The sequence below is a fragment of the Mus caroli genome, chromosome 5 (assembly GCF_900094665.2).
Source record: "Mus caroli chromosome 5, CAROLI_EIJ_v1.1, whole genome shotgun sequence".
Lineage (NCBI taxonomy): Eukaryota > Metazoa > Chordata > Mammalia > Rodentia > Muridae > Mus > Mus caroli.
In genome coordinates, this window is record NC_034574.1 from 84,395,558 (window position 1) to 84,412,794 (window position 17,237).

At 40.1% G+C, this 17,237-nt stretch overlaps 1 long non-coding RNA gene across 2 annotated transcripts in view; it reads right to left on the reverse strand.

Moving 5' to 3' along the window:
• The window catches only part of LOC110295484, a 31,974-nt gene that overhangs the window by 13,351 nt on the left and 1,386 nt on the right, over nucleotides 1-17,237 (reverse strand). The window contains exons 2-4 of one of the 2 annotated variants that reach the window (XR_003836748.1): nucleotides 16,911-17,109; nucleotides 12,583-12,656; nucleotides 10,654-10,884 (exon numbers count right to left, since the gene is read on the reverse strand). This is a non-coding gene — a long non-coding RNA (uncharacterized LOC110295484). Of the gene's footprint in view, nucleotides 1-10,653; nucleotides 10,885-12,582; nucleotides 12,657-16,910; nucleotides 17,110-17,237 lie in introns of those variants that run through there. The other variant, XR_003836747.1, reaches the window with a different exon arrangement.

A 17,237-nucleotide genomic window follows, 5' to 3' on the forward strand; every position in this document is an offset into this window, starting at 1 on the left:
GAGAAGAAATTCAACAAAACCATCCAGGATCTAAAAATAGAAATAGAAACACAAAATAAATCACAAAGGGAAATAACTCTGGAGATAGAAAACCTTCTATCTATTAAAAAAGTTTAATCTTCTTTTTAACTAACCAAAAAGAAAATAGCCACATAAACACTCTAACAACAAAAATATCAGGAAGGAACCATCACTTTTTCATAATATTTCTTAATGCCAATGGATTCAATTCCTCAAATAAAAAGACAAAGACTAACAGATTGGATACATAAACAGGACCCAACATTTTGCTGCATACAAGAAACATAACTCAGTGAAAAAGACAGACACTACCTCAGGGTCAAAGGTTGGAAAATAATTTTCCAAATGGTTCCAAAAAACAAGCTGGAGTAGCCATTCTCATATCAAATAAAATCGACTTTCAACCTAAAGTTATCAAGAAAGATAGGGAAGGATATTTCATACTCATCAAAGGAAAAATCTACCAAGATGAACTCTCAATTCTGAATACCTACATCCACATTCATAAAAGAAACTTTAATAGAGCTCAAAGCACAAACTGTACTTCACACAATAATAGTGGGAGACTTCAACACCCACTTTTAGCAATGGACAGATCATGGAAACAGAAACTAAACATAGACAGTAAAACTAACAGAAGTTATGAACCAAATGGATTTGACAGATATTTATAGAACATTTCATCCTAAAACAAAAGAATATACCATCTTCTCAGCACCTAATGGTACCTTCTCTAAAACTGACCATATTATCTGTCACGAAACGGGCCACAACAGATACAAGAAGATTGAAATAATCCCGTGCATCCTATCAGATCACCATGGACTAAGGTTGGTATCTAATAACAACAAAAATAATGGAAAGCCCACATAGACATGGAAGCTAAACAATGGTCTACTCAATGATAATTTGGTCAAGGGAGAAATAAAGAAAAAAATTAAAGACTTTTTAGAATGCAATAAAAATCAAGACACATCATACCAAAAGTTATGGGACACAATGGAAATAGGGCTAAGAGGAAAACTCATAGCTCTCAGTGCCTCCAAATAGAAACTGGAGAGAGCATACACTAGCAGCTTGACAGCACATCTCAAAGCTCTAGAATAGAAAGAAGCAAATATACCCAAGAGTAGAGGCAGGAGATAATAAAACTCAGGGATGAAATCAGACAAGTAAAAATAAAAAGAACTATACAAAGAATCAACAAAATCAGGAACTGGTTCTTTGACAAAATCAACAAGATAGATAAACCTTTATCCAGACTAACCAGAGGGCACAGAGACAGTATCCAATTTAGCAAAATCAGAAATGAAAAGGGAGACATAATAACAGAAACTGGGGAAATCAAAAAAATCATTAGATCCAACTATAAAAGCCTATACTCAACAAAACTGGAAAATCAGGATGAAATGCACAATTTTCTAGACAGATACTAGGAACCAAAGTTAAATGAGGATCAGATAAACCATCTAAACAGTCATATAAACACAAAAGAAATAGAAGTGTCACCAATAGTCTTTCAATCAAATAAAGCCCAGGACCAGATAGGTTTAGTGCAGAGTTCTATCAGACCTTCAAAGAAAACCTAATACCAATACTCTTCAAATTATTCCACAAAATAGAAACAGAAGTAACACTACCCAGTTCGTTCTATGAAGCCACAATTATACTTGTACCTAAAGCACACAAAGACCCAAAAAAGAAAATGAACTTCAGACCAATTTCCCTTATGAATATCGATGCAAAAATACTCAATAAAATTCTTGCAAACCGAATCCAAGTACACATCAAAATGATCATCCATCATGATCAAATCGGCTTCATCCCAGGGATGCAGGGATGGTTCAATATAAGGAAATCCATTAACATAATTCACTCAATAAACAAACTCAAAGAAAAAAACCACATGATCATTTCATTAGATGCTGAGAAAGCACGTGACAAAAATCTAACATCCATTCATGATAAAAGTCTTGGAAAGATCAGGAATTCAAGGGCCATACCTAAACATAATAAAAGCAATCTACAGCAAACCAGTAGCCAACATCAAACTAAATGGAGAGAAACTTGAAGCAATCATACTAAGATCAGGGACTCGACAAGGCTGCCCATTCTCTCCTTACATATTCAGCATACTACTTAAAGTCCTAGCCAGAGCAATTAGACAACAAAAGGAGATCAAGGGGATACAAATTTGAATGGAAGAAGTAAAACTATCACAATTTGCAGATGATATGACAGTATACTTAAGTGATCCCAAAAATTCCACCAGAGATCTCCTAAACCTGGTAAACAACTTCAGCAAAGTGGCTGGGTATAAAATTAACCCAAACAAATCAGTAGCCTTCCTCTACTCAAAGGATAAACAGGCTGAGAAAGAAATTACGGAAATGACACCTTTCACAATAGTCACAAATAATATAAAATACCTTGATGTGACACTAACCAAGCAAATGAAATATCTGTATGACAAGAACTTCAAATCTCTGAAGAAAGAAATTGAAGAAGACCTCAGATGATGGAAAGATCTCCCATGATTGTGGATTGGCAGGATTAATATAATAAAAATGACCATCTTGTTAAAAGCAATCTACAGATTCAATGCAATTCCCATGAAAATTCCAACTCAATTCTTCATAGAGTTAGAAAGAGCAATTTGCAAATTCATCTGGAATAACAAAAAAACCCAGGATGGCAAAAACTATTCTCAACAATAAAAGAACTTCTGGGGGAGTTACCATCCTGACTTCAGGCCAGTAGTGATAAAAAAAAAAAACAAAAAAAAACTGCATGGTTTGGTACAGAGACAGGCAGGCAGATCAATGGAACAGAATTGAAGACCCAGAAATGAACCTACACACCTATGGTCACTTGATCTTTAACAAAGGAGCTAAAACCATCCAGTGGAAATAAGACAGCATTTCTAACAAATAGTGCTGGTTCAACTGGCGGTCATCACTTAGAAGAATGCAAAATCAATCCATTCTTATCTCCTTGTACAAAGCTCAAGTCCAAAAGGATCAAGGACCTCCACATAAAACCAGATACACTAAAACTAATAGATAAGAAAGTGGGGAAGAGCCCTGAGCACATGGGCACAGAGGAAAATTTCCTGAACAGAACACCAATATCTTATGCTCTAAGATCAAGAATCAACAAATGGGACCTAATAAAATTGCAAAGCTTCTGTAAGGTAAAGGACACTATCAACAGGACAAAATCACAACCAACAGATTGGGGAAAGATCTTTACCAACCCTACATCTGATAGAGGGCTAATATTCAATATATTCAAAGAACTCAAGAACCAAATAACCCTATTAAAATGGGGTATAGAGCTAATCAAAGAATTCTCAACTGAGGAATACTGAATGTCTGAGAAGGATCTAGAGAAATGTTCAACATCCTTAGTCATCAGGGAAATGCAAATCAAAACAACCCTGAGATTCCACCTCACACCAGTCAGAATGGTTGAGATTAAAAAAAACCTCAGGTAACAGCAGATGCTGGCAAGAATGTGGAGAAAGAAGAACATGCCTCTATTTTTGGTGGGATTTCAAGCTGGTACATCCACTCTGGAAATTAATCTGGCAGTTCCTCAGAAAATTGGACATAAAGGACCCAGAGTTATACCCAGCATATACCCAGAAGATGCTCTAACATGTAATAAAGACACACGCTCCACTATGTTCACAGCAGCCATATTTAAAATAGCCAGAAGCTGGAAACAATCCAGATGTCCTTCAACAGAGGAATGGATACAGAAGATGTAGTAAATTTTACACAATGGAGTACTACTCAGCTATTAAAAACAATCACTTCATGAAATGCTTAGGCAAGTGGGTGGAACTAGAAAATACCATCCTGAGTGAGTTAACCCAATCATAAAAGAACACACATGGTATGCACTCATTGATAAGTGGACATTAGCCCAAAGCTCTGAATACCCAAGATACAATTCACAGACCACATGAAATTCAAGAAGAAGGAAGACCAAAGTGTGGACACTTCAGTCCTTCTTAGAAGAGGGAACAAAATACCCATGAGAGCAAATACAGAGACAAAGTGTGGAACAGAGACTGAAGGAAAGATTGTCCCATCTGGAGATCCATCCCATATATATAATCACCAAACCCAGACACTATTGTAGATGCCAACAAGTGCTTGCTGACAGTAGCCTGATATAGTTGCCTTATGAGAGGCTCTGCCAGTGCCTGACAAATAAATAGGTGGATGCTTGCAGACAATCATTGGGCTAAGCACAGGCTCCCCAATGGAGGAGCTAGAGAAAGGACTCAAGGAGCTGAAGGGGTCTGCAGCCCCATAGGAGGACCACAATATGAACCAACCAGTACCCCTGGAACTCCCAGGGACTAAACCACCAACAAAAGCGCACACACGGAGGGACCCATGGCTCCAGCTGCATATGTAGCAGAGGATGGCCTTGTTGGACATCAATGGGAGGATAGGCCCTTGGTCCTGTGAAGGCTCGATGTCCCAGTGTAGGAGAATGCCAGGATAGTGAAGTGGGAGTGGGTGTGTTGGTGACCAGGGGGACGGGGAATGGAGTAGGGGTTTTTGGAGGGAAGACTAGGAAAGGAGATAACATTTGAAATATAAATAAAGAAAATATCTAGTTAAAAAAGTTTTAATGAAAGAAAATGCAGCCACCCAAAACTATTGAATATATATATACATATATATATGTGTGTGTGTGTATATATATATATATACATATATATATATACATATATATATATACATATATATATATATATATATATATATATATATATATATTTAAAAGTATTCTTGTATTTCAAAACCTTGACTTTTAGAGCTTTTGACACAAAACTATCTTTTCTTTTCATCACTTTTATTTTCAAAACCAATACAGAGGGTGAGTTTTCCATATAAAAATATAAAGCTTCCAGTTTCTACTTATTGGCCTGCCAGCTCATCTTTGGGTTTGTACAACATATAAAGGATGTAGCCAAAAATAGAAGCACTCCATCTGGAAAGTTCAAAGTATAAGATGAAAAGTCTCACCTCGGGAATCAACTTGTTGATAGGGGACAGCAGTTTCCAGTAGAAAAATAAAGTGATTTTCAAATGAAGTTCAGGAGTCTAATAGCTACCATGTAGAGGGTAATACAGAATGCGAAGTTTGCGTGAGGAGGTTCAGTTCCTAACGCTAAGGAACAGAGTGCAGCAGGGCTATGATCCCAGAGCTTGGAAAGGAGAGGCAGAAAGGTCAGGAAATTGGTCTTTTTTTTCCTGTCTTTCAGTTTAGTTCTAAGACCCAAAACTTCTCTTCCACATCTCTAGCACCACACACCGACCCTCACATCCACAGCCAGACACCAGTTCTCACACCGAGGGTCACACACCAACCCTCATGTGTCTCTGAACCCTGATCAAGAGAGCAGGCCTCCTTTAAAAATAGCAAAACCCAGGACCCAGTTAAGCAGAGACTACAACAAAAGCGTGTGTGACTTCCTTTGGGCTTGTCCTGGTGAAAGTGCACTGAACACACTGGGCTCACAGGGTGTCCTTGTTCAGTCCTGCCCCCTTCGGGAGTCTCAAGCTGCAAGGGTTAGGTTGTATCTGGCCTTTGTGAGATGTTTATGAAAAGGAAAAAAAAAAGTATGGTGACTACTGACACCAAGTCATACTTCCCTCATTGCACAGTGACTCTCAGCTAAGGACAATGTGGGCATCTCACTTACTTCTAAGGAAAGGGGTGATGGGGGCAGTAGCTGGAGAGGAGTGAAGGACCCGAAGAACAGTGACAGCTGAGCAAGTCACTGGGGAACAGAGCCACTGTGAGAAGGATGATGGGGAGTGGTTCTATAGAAATCAAACAACAGAAAGCACAAACAGAAGGGTAAGTCTCACTAACCAAAAGTAGCTGAGCACTGTGAGATAGGAGACTCTTCTCTGACAATCTGGGGATTTACCACTGCCTCAATGTATGTCAGAATGCGTTAAGTACGAACCCTTTGGATATTCAAAGCATAGCATTTTAACTCAATGTAAGATTTTCATAATCTCTAACATGCAACTTAGAATACTCACTATGATGTTAAAATTTCCTTAAACATAAAAATGCACATCCATGGAAATCCCAAATTTCTAATAAAATGAGGGACAAATATTGTGAAGTACTCTTGAACTTCAGGTGATGGTAGAGAGCCATGGCATAATGCAGTGGTGCAGTCACTGACAGTATGCATGCTGGTGTCCCCTACTGGCATAATGTGACATGACATGACAGAAGCTAATGTGCCAAAGTACTTAGTTGCTGAGGGCTGAGGGCTGTGGGCTGCTCTGTGACAAACACTACCAAGGCACAAAAGTTACAGCGCTAAGTACAGAGTGCTTCTCCTCTATCAGATGAAGCAAACAGTAATCTAAGAATGACAATGGCCTTGGGTCCATAATCACTTGGTCCTGTTGCTGTGGGCCTTACCAAGTCATGCATTGCTATGGGAATGCATGGCAGTGAAGGTGATCCTTCCATCACAGTGAGGGGAGCAAAGAGACCAGGAGAGATCTTGGGATCACAACCAAAGGCACAGCTCCAGTGACCTAAGTTCACACACACACACACACACACACACACAGAGAGAGAGAGAGAGAGAGACAGAGAGACAGAGAGACAGAGAGACAGAGAGACAGAGAGACAGAGACAGAGACAGACAGACAGAGACAGAGACAGACAGAGAGAGACAGAGACAGATGGAGAGAGAGACAGACAAAGAGACAGACAGAGAGGCTGACAGAGAGGAGACAGACAGACAGACAGACAGACAGACAGAAAAGACAAAGGCAGAGACAGAAACAGACAGACAGAGCTCCAAGTTTCCACCACTCTTTATTGTGGCATAGGCTGGGCCTTGCCTTCAGTGTACAGACCTTTGGGGTAAGATCGAACCCTCACACATGTTCTTACTGGGATTGTTCACTTTGTAAATGTTGGAAGTATAAATAGAGCAGAGAGAAAGTACTTGAGGTCAGTGTGTAGACTGGAGCCTTTGCAACACTACAAGTGTCCTTGAAAGGACATTGTACTGCCTTTCTTGTTGGAGCCACTTGAAATGATGTGAACCTGTCAGAATAGCCAGAGAGAGTATGTATCATGGGGAAATTGGTGGATACACAGCAAAATGAATATTATTTTTCAACAGCAATAAGATAGGGAGTAAAGCACCATATATTCACACAGTGTAACACTGTGTAGCAATGAAGAGAAAATACATTTGTATTAGAGCACCTTTTAGGGAAATTGTCAAGAAATAGACAAGATACATTGCTAATGGAAAATAGTAGTAATAAGACAGTGTACCCATAAAAGTTCCATTTAAAGGATAGGTACATGTACATGGAAAAGAGACCAGATGACATGTTTCAATGTGTTGTTACTGTGTCTTAGGGTATAATTCAATGGCAGGCAGTGTGCCTGTATATGATAGCTAATCTTCATTGGTACACACACACACTCACTCATATAAAGTCTTGACAGAAAATTGGTAGTTTTTGTTTCTTTATACTGCTTACATATACATAAAGACCAAATGATATTTATGAAGAGAATTAGAAACTCTAAGACCATGGAGTTACTTTTTACTGAGTGTGTGTGTTGTGTGACATATGTTCAGGTATCACAGCATGTGTGGGGATGTCACAGTATGACTGTGTAACATTTGTACCTATATCACAGCATGTTGTGGATGTTAGTGTATGAATGTGTATGTGCATGTGTGTCACATATACATGCATCACAGCTTGTGTGTGGATGTCAGAATAAGACTGTGTGTGTGACACATGTACCTGTATCACAGCATGTTTTAGATGTCAGAGTATGGCCGTGTGCCTGTGTGTATGTGTGAGACATGTGTACATGTATCACAGAATGTGTGTGGATGACAGAGGATGGCTCTGTGTGTGTGTGTGTGTGTGTGTGTGTGTGTGTGTGTGTGTGTGTGTGTGGTATATCTATATAGAGAGCATATGTGGAGATGTCAAAGAACAACTTGTAGAAGTTGATTCTAATATTTGGGTTCTCACAACTGAACTTAGTTCATCAGGGTTGGTGGTCCCTTCACCTGCTGAGTCATCTCACTGCACAGAACACAGAACTGCTCAAGGACAATTGCACAGCATGGCTTTAGCTATCTATAATCTGTTCATTTTCAATTTTATTGCAATGCTCCCTTAACGAGATAGTTCCATAGTTATAACAAACTTATTCTCGGGTTTAGTGAAAATGCTGCTATCAAAGGTAAAAGTACAGGAGCTGGGGACATAGATCAGTTGGTAAAGTGCTGGTCATGCAGGAATGAGGTCCTGATTCCCATCATCAGCACCACGTAAAAAGCTGGACATGGATGGCGCATATGCAGCAGAGGACTGACAGCTTTGTCTGGCGCCAGTGGGAGAGGATGTGCCTAGTTCTGTAGAGACTTGACAACCCCAGATAAAAGGGCTACCTGGAGGGTACCCTCTCAAAGGCAAAGGGGAGGGATATGTGGGGTGGAGAACTCTGGGATGGAGCAACATTTAGGATGTTAATTAATTAATTAATTAATTAAAAATAAAGATACTTTGTATGATACAGAAAACAATATGGGCATGAGGAGTAGGGAGGAAAGGATAGGGGATACCTAGGGCCTGCTGACCAACCAGCCTGGCTTATTCTGAGCACCATACCAATGAGAAACCTTGTCTCAAAATTAAGGGTGATAGCATCTAAGAAATGACATTAGAAGCTGATTCCTTGCCTTCACACACACACACACGTACACACACACAAGAGTACATACACACAAATACACACACACATCTCACACACACACACACACACACAATTAAAATATAAATAAATAAACAAATCCTAGATTTCGAATTGTTTTCAACAACCAGGAATTGGAGGCTAAAATAAGTTGAACTTTCAAGGAAATAAAAAGTCCTACACCTAAAATTAAATACAGGAAATACAGGAAAGAATATGAAAGAAACCCACCTTACCAGAAGATATGGAAATTGAGTTGAACTCGAGTTTAAAATACACTAAAAATAATGAAAAGACCCGGACTTGGTGTTCTCCAAGTATCCTTTCTGGATCGCGGATGGTCACTGTTAAGAAGAATCCCTTACGTTCTCTGCATTGTATTTCAAAGTCACTGAGACACCGGAGGGTATGAGCTGTGTATGAGGCATCTAACTGCAGGCCAGACGAGATCCTGGCCTGGAATAGGAAAGGCTCTGGTTTCAAACACTGGGAGTTGTGTCATGTGAAAGCGGAGAACCCTTCAAGATAAAAGGCAGAATATATGTCAATGGGCAACACTCCAAGGAGTGGAAGTTGTGATGAACACTTTAAGCCCCCAAGAATACTCAAATCCACACTTTAATCTTGGTGGGAACTGCATTAGTCATGATGGTGGCGATTTCAGAGGCCTACTGGTTTCATATGGAAGAAGCCCACAAAGGAATGGAAACTGGCAAATGCTATGTTTCTGTTTTACATTGTAGTATGTGTAGTCAGTGATGAAGTTAGCCATCAAAAGGAACATAGAAAACGGATTGAAGGAGATGATAGCAGATATTATGATCCCTAGAGAATTAGGAAAAGACTAAAATGAGCAAAAAAGAAATTTAAAAAATGCTCCCCTTTCTCTCTATATCCATTTTTTCACTTTGCCATGAATGAATTTTTAAAACATTTTTTTCTTTGATTGTCACCAATTCTCTTGCCCTTCTTAACAAATGAACATAGTTTTACTTAGTGAATCAGGGCCCTTGAGGTTTTAAAGAGAGGACTTTAGAACCGTAAAAACCACAAAGTCATCTAATAAACATTACAAGGTATTGCATAAAGTGAGACAGAGATGAATCGAAGTGGAGTTTAGACATACTGATGAAACAGCAGTTCCCTGAGTCATAGAGGAAGCTGGGACAAGTCCCACTGACATGACATCAGTGAATCCACATGTCTGTCTTACCACAAAGTCCACAGGGCTTCTCTAGCCATATGAATAATAAATCTGTGTGTCAGGTGAGGGACAGCTTTGACTTTCTAATGTTACTCTTCTGTCTCCTTTTCCAAGAAACCAGTTTAGAAAAACACTTCTAGATAGACATCCCCTGCATCTGCCCATGTGAGCCAGTTACCCATTCCAGTGAGAAGTGGTATTGTGGCCTTGGATTGAAAATTAAATGCAATTGCCAGTGTGTGCTTATCAAAACAAGGAGCTGAAATAAAGATAAGAGAGAATAGGACTATTTTGTCATAGGTACAGGTGCAAGTGAGCTATTTTTAAAAGATAAAATAGATTTTTATTCCCATAGTGAGAAAATGATCATTTGATGAACATATTGCTTCAACTCCAATGTTAGATTGCACATCAAATTCTGGGTAAAGTTTTACACACACACACACAGAGACAAGAGACTTTTCCTTAAATTACCTACTGGTTTTGAAGGGAATGGTAAGATGGTCCCATCCAATTCTTACTTAGAAACAATATTTCTGATGTTATCTTGTGCTGAGAATATGAAAGAAGATGGTACGGAAAGAGGCCTTCAAATTGTATATACCCCAGCAATCTGAACAAACAGGTGTCCTTCTTCATGGCTCTGCCCTGTTCCAGCTGTGTCTATACAATAGTCTACGTCTCTCTATACTGCTGATCTACTGAGGTTTTTCTGCGGGAAGAAAACACAGATATTGTTTCATGGATGAAAAGGGAGCACAATAGAAGGGTATGGTATGGTGCATGTCTTTAATCCCAGCCCTTGGGAGGTAAAGATGGGTAGATTTCTGTGTATTGCAGGCCAGCCAGAGCTACACAGAGAGTTCCTGTGTGAAAGGAAGGTGGAGATGCTTAAAATAAGTAAAGGATAATGATTCTAAGGCAATTTAATACAGACCAACTAGCAGTAAAATGCTTAACAATCATATGGTAGCCTATAGCCGTACCATTGTGTGATGGATGTCCTTTTATATTTAGCAGTGTTGCTCACTGTTTGCCTACTGTTAGAGATGTAACAGATAGTTGGCATCACTTAGTATGCCATTTTCCAATTTCTCCCTATAGATTAGAAAGAATTCAAAAAGCACATGCTCACCTGATCTTAGATAGAAATAGCATGATTCTCCAAGGGAGAATCAACAAATCATAGGGCACAAAAGTATTTAAATATCTAAACAAGCAAATAGTGGACCAGTTGTCAAAACTTGATGTCTGTGACTTGACGGATATATCATTGTCATAAAAGGAAAATAAATCCAAAGTGTTATCATAGGGAAATGGCTAATCAAGATTCTGGATCAGAAACTGAAGATGCTGCAGAAATTCTTCCATTCAAAAACCTATAGCCTTAATTATGTTGAAAAGGAAAAAAAATCTATCTGTTCTTCAATTAGCTCTCAAGGCAGCACCCTGGAGTCTGGAATAGAGGCACTTGCTAGCAAAAATAACAGGAGCACCCCCGCCCCCAAGATGGTCTCAGTCTCCTGTTTTTTCAACTGTTGCACACACGTAAGTCACTGGCCTGATCTGATTTCCATTCAGAAACTGGGCAAGAATGGGTTATGCAGGAGAGTAGGAGTCATAATACCATTGCCACACTCAGTGCTGCTTAAAACCAAGCCACATCATCACTAAGTCTGCTATGATCATTCAGTGCCATTTGACCAGCTTGGCTGTCTATATTCTGATCACTAAAATAGGTGTGTGAAAGACCTTTGGTGGATGTTTTAGCTCTCCGGTAGATTTCATGCCCACAGCAATCATTGTGATCATAAGTTTATTTTTTATATGCATTGTCTTCTGAAAGACGATGGACTGGTCAGAGGGTCCTAGTCCTTCATGGTCTTAGACCTCACACTCTGATGCCAGTGTTTACCCAACACTGAAATGCTGGCTGTCACTTTCCATTTCTTTTACCTGACCCTTAAGAAAAAGAAATTACACAATGTTGGAAACACTTCTCCATTGAAAGAAATACCTTAGCATCTAAAGCATTGCCACATTTAAACAGTTGCAACTTAGCATTAGCAAATCCAGGAACAAATTTGCATTCTTTAAGGTCATCTGAATTGATTATGAGAATGAGATCCATTTTCAGTCTGTTTATTCACTTCGGTTTCCAAGCCAACCATATTGAAAGCTAGACTCACATGTGTGGTACTTAAAGCAGGGTGGCAGCATCCTTTGCAGACCACGTTCGATGACTAGTGCTTCATGAAAAGCCTCTTCCCCTACTCCTCTTTAGAACCGTAATACCCACAGTGAAATGGTAGCAAAGGCAGATGAAAGTCACTCTTCCTGCCTCACAAAGCTATCACAGCCTTGGAGTTGGTAGTTCCCAGGTCTCCGATGCTTTGCAGGACCATTATTATTTTATTGCTACCATTGCACATGTATCTTGAACAACGTGTATCAAAATACAACACATGCCACCAATCGGTAACTGGACAAGCAAGGTAAAATCAGAACTCTATGACCTAATCTTATGGAACTGCCTACAACTGGCCTCCTCTTCAGTTACTTACCAAGAATCCAACAGTTGCAATTGTGAGAGGCCATTGAAGAACATGATAGCAAATCCATATTCAGTCTAAACAATCTAGAAAATATAACAGAAAACAGCAAACTACTGTATGAATGTGTACAGACTTTTTCACTAATAAAAATGAAACTGTTGGTGCAAATTCTAGCTTTGCATCTTCCTATTCATACCACTTTTAAAAATTATTTACGTCGCCAGGCGGTGGTGGCGCACGCCTTTAATCCCAGCACTTGGGAGGCAGAGGCAGGCGGATTTCTGAGTTCGAGGCCAGCCTGGTCTACAAAGTGAGTTCCAGGACAGCCAGGGCTATACAGAGAAACCCTGTTTCGAAAAACCAAAAAAAAAAATTATTTATGTCACTAAATCTATTTCTTTACAAATAAAAGATATGGCCATAGGTTCTTCCTAGGGTACTGTCAAGCTGAAATCAAAGTACTATAGGTAGGTGCTTAGTGCTGAGTTTAGTAATGGGACACACTTAAAATAGAGTGGGCATTTTAATTATCAAGTATACAATTGTTTGAAAACACATCTGACACAAAAGATAAATGGGTAAAAGAATGCCAGTAGTGGGAGAAAATCTACTCTGGCCGTGGATATGAGATTCTAGTAAAGAATGTCTTTAGATGACCTGAGATGGCTTTTGAACATGAGTGGGGGGAAGATGTGAAGCATAAAGTTAAAAGGTACGCAGCGATAGATTGCTTTTCCTAGAAGAGCATCATGAAATAAAACTTTTATTTCATGTGTCTGGATGTTTTACCTCCATCTTTATTCATACACTATGAGCATGGCTGGTGCCTGCAGCGACAACAATGGACATCGGATTCCCTGAAACTGCTGTGACAGGAGGCTCTGCGTTACTAGGTGGTGGCTGAGAATCGAACCTAGGTCTTCTACAACAGTAGCCAGTACTCTCAACCACTGAGCCATCTCTCCACCCCCACGTAAATATTTTTAATCAGTATTATTTGAGAGTCTTTGTTTCATTTTAGTGCATGAACTAAGTCTGTTCTAAAGTTATTACATGCATTTATTAAGTATTAAAAAAAAGAAGATGTATCCTATTCTGAAAGACCCATGTTTTCCCAGTCCCGACTAGCAGAAACCAGGAGCTTTCCATTGGTATTCACATTTGGCTTTGGATTTAAACACAAATACCATTTACGTTCATTAATTTTTGTCTTGATCTTGCTTTCATGACTGGTCTGGCTTTTCTCATGGAATTCCAATAGTACTGGGGAAAGTCGCATTCTTGGTAGGTATTTTTTTTTCAAAGACAAATTCATAGCAGAGTTTGCAAATCTCTGCAAAGACGCCAGATAAAGGATCAGGCTTAACAACAAATATGGCTGAATAAAGACCTTGTACAACTGTGCCATGGGGTCAGAGGTGGATAGAAGCTTGTGTAGACAAGAGGGCAAGTTTCTCCATGCCACCCATTCACCCTCAGCTTCCTGTTGTGGGCTGATTACATCCTATGCCTTACCTAGATTGTAATGGGGGGAAAGTGCTTAACTAAGCCTAAGCCGAGTTGTAGTCATCAGTTTTCAAATGAGTCATAAAGAGGAAGTGTCTTTACGGCATACAAAGACATTCTCATAGCCATGGCTCTGTTTCCTGTCTGTGACAGCTGAGAACGCTAGTGGAGTGGCTCCTTAGTTCTACATTAAGATCACTCTGGTGATCTTACCCAACCTTCGGCTTTATTGCCCAGATTCCTATAAACATCCCTGAACTTAGGGCTGGGGGCGGAGGGAGAAGGCTCAGTATATAAAGCACTTGTAATATACCCATGTAAGATGCTAAGTGTAGCTGTGAACGTTTGCAACCCTTCTGATGGGGATAGAGATACAGAGACAAGTGGGTCCCTGGAGCTCACTGGCCAGGTTGTCTAGCTGAACTCATAAACTCCTAGTGAAAGAACCCCTATCGAAAATAAGCTGGAGAAAGACTGAGGAAGACACCTGACATAAATACACATGATCACATACACACATGTATATCTGCAAGCACACACATACACACACACACACACACACGGATAGGCTCTCTAAGGTTATAGTCCCCCAATAGCTTGACCCACTAAAAGCAAAACCAACCACAGCATCTTCAATTTTCCCCTAATTTTTTATTGTTTAGATCCTGAACCCCTCCATTCCTTCCGGTACACACTCTGAGATTCTCTCAGCTAGTCAAGCTTCTATAGTCTTCTTCATTCACCAGTAATGAATCAACTTTCACCAAAACTTCCTCATCTACCAAGCATTCCCAGTTTCCATTGGTGCTGCCCTGCTCCAAGGGAGCTTGACTTCTCACCTGAACCTGTAAATGGCTCATGACCAGTCTCCAGTGCTCCTATCTCTTTTTGATCCAACTCAACATCACAGTCAGTTATCACATCATGAAAACTCTTATGATGCTTCAAACATATCACATGCTCCCACCCCCACAGTGAACTAGGAACACTTAGCCCTGCGGTCAAGGCAATTCTTATCTTTCTAAGCATTCACCTCCCCAGACTCTGGTGTTCTTATCTATGTTCCATTCAGACCAATCATAAATACCTACTGTCAACCTTGCCCTTTGGCTATGCTCCTCTACAATGGTCTTCTAGAGCATTTTTGAAGTTAATGAAGCACCAGGCTGTCATAATGGCCACTACTTTGGCCATCCACTCTTCCTTGGCTGATTCTCTTTCTTGCCTCACTCTTTGTAAGTGTTTTCTTCCTTTCCTCTCCTAGACTTAATGCATTGAATGTTACAATGTTTGCCCTTTCCCATACCTTCTGTTTCTCTCATTATAGAGGCAGACCCATCTTTAGAGTCTGACCTGAACCTGTATGGCATCCTTGAGAATGCAACCCATGAATAGCCAATGTCCTTGAAACATAATCTACCACAAACCACTGGGCCTGGTTACTGCAGTTTAAAATGAATAGGAGGAAAAACAATATGAACTAACCAGTATCTCCAGAGCTCCCTGGGACTAAACCACCAACCAAAGAAAACACATGGTGGGACTCATGGCTCTAGCTGCATATGTAGCAGAGGGTGGCCTAGTTGGTCATCAATGGGAGGAGAGGCCCTTGGACCTGTGAAGGTTCTATGCTCCAGTATAGGGGAATGCTAGGGCCAGGAAGTGGGAGTGGATAGGTTGGTGAACAGGGGAAGGGATAAGGGGTTGGGGAGGGGAAACTAGGAAAGGGGATAACATTTGAAATGTAAATAAAGAAAATATCCAATAAAAAATGGGAAAAACCCAAAAAATTAAATTAAATTAAATTAAATTAAATTAAATTAAATTAATTGGTGCATCTATTCTGAGACAATGCTTCCTATGAACAAGCAAATCTCAGCCAATGATCTCCAACAAGAAGTGGCATAGGTCCTTTGGCTTGAAGACTCCTTGCTGGGCTTGGCACTGCAGCTTTAGATCACAGTTCAATTGCAGTTGATTGCAGAATCTCCCAGGATGCTCTCAGCTAGTTTTCCCTCTCTCCCTTTCTGTTGGAGCCAGGCTTGCCTGTCTCCTCAGGACCACTCCAGCATTTCTAGTTTCCCTTCTCATTTTCTCATTCATCATTTCTATAACCAAATGCTCATGTGTTTAGGACACTCTTGGACAGCCTTTACATCTGTTTCTTGACTTTTGTACCATCTCGGTTCCGGAAGCAAATCACAATAAAGGGTGGGGGTGGGGATCTAAAATGTACTTGTCTGATTTCGCTTAAGCTTGCCCTCTATCATATTCTTAAGAGTAATGTGACCCTGGTTTCATCAGAAGATGGAGACACTGAGCCTGTCTAGAGAACAGACAAAAATCATCACAGGTCAGAGAAAGCTGTAGTACTGTCCTTCCCCCTAGTCCCCAGAGTAACCGCTGTTTCAATGTTATGAACATACAGCAGGACAGCTATCGCTGTGCACTGGTAGATGATATAGATAGCACGAACTTGCTATCTTTTGCCCCATCTTAACACCAGACACAGAGTGATCGCGTTACACACATCTGAACAGGTGAATAAGCATTTTTTTTTATGATGACTTCCTCTATCCAACAAGACTTTTCAGAAAAATGTGCCTTCGTTAAAAACACCTGTTAATTTGGCCATCATTAGAAGCCCATGTAATCCTGATTCAGCTAATTGCAAACAGGATTCCTTCATCTCTCTGTGACTCAATTTCCTCTTCAAGAAATTGGAGATAATAGTGTTAACTCATAGAGTTGTTACTAGATAATAGGTAATTAAAATACATCAAGTGCTTCAAATAGTGCCTGCCATTTGTTAAGTGCTGTATTAGTGTTACCCAATAGAATGCACGGTCTCTTTCAGCTTCTTGTTGGGTCTTCTGGAGTGTGGTCATGACAGGGTCCCTTTTTGTGGACGCTCCATAGCGTCAGTAATAGTGTCAGGCCTTTGGGCCTTCCTTTAAGCTGGATCCAACTTTGGGCCTGTCCTTGGACCTTCATTTCCTCAGGCTCCTCTTCATTTCTATCCCTGCAGTTCTTTCAGACAAGAACAATTATGGGTCAGAGTTTTGACTGTGGGATGGCACCCCCCTCCCTTACTTGATGCTCTGTCTTTCTGCAGGAGGTGGGGTCTACAAGCTCCCTCTCCCTACTGTCTGGCATTT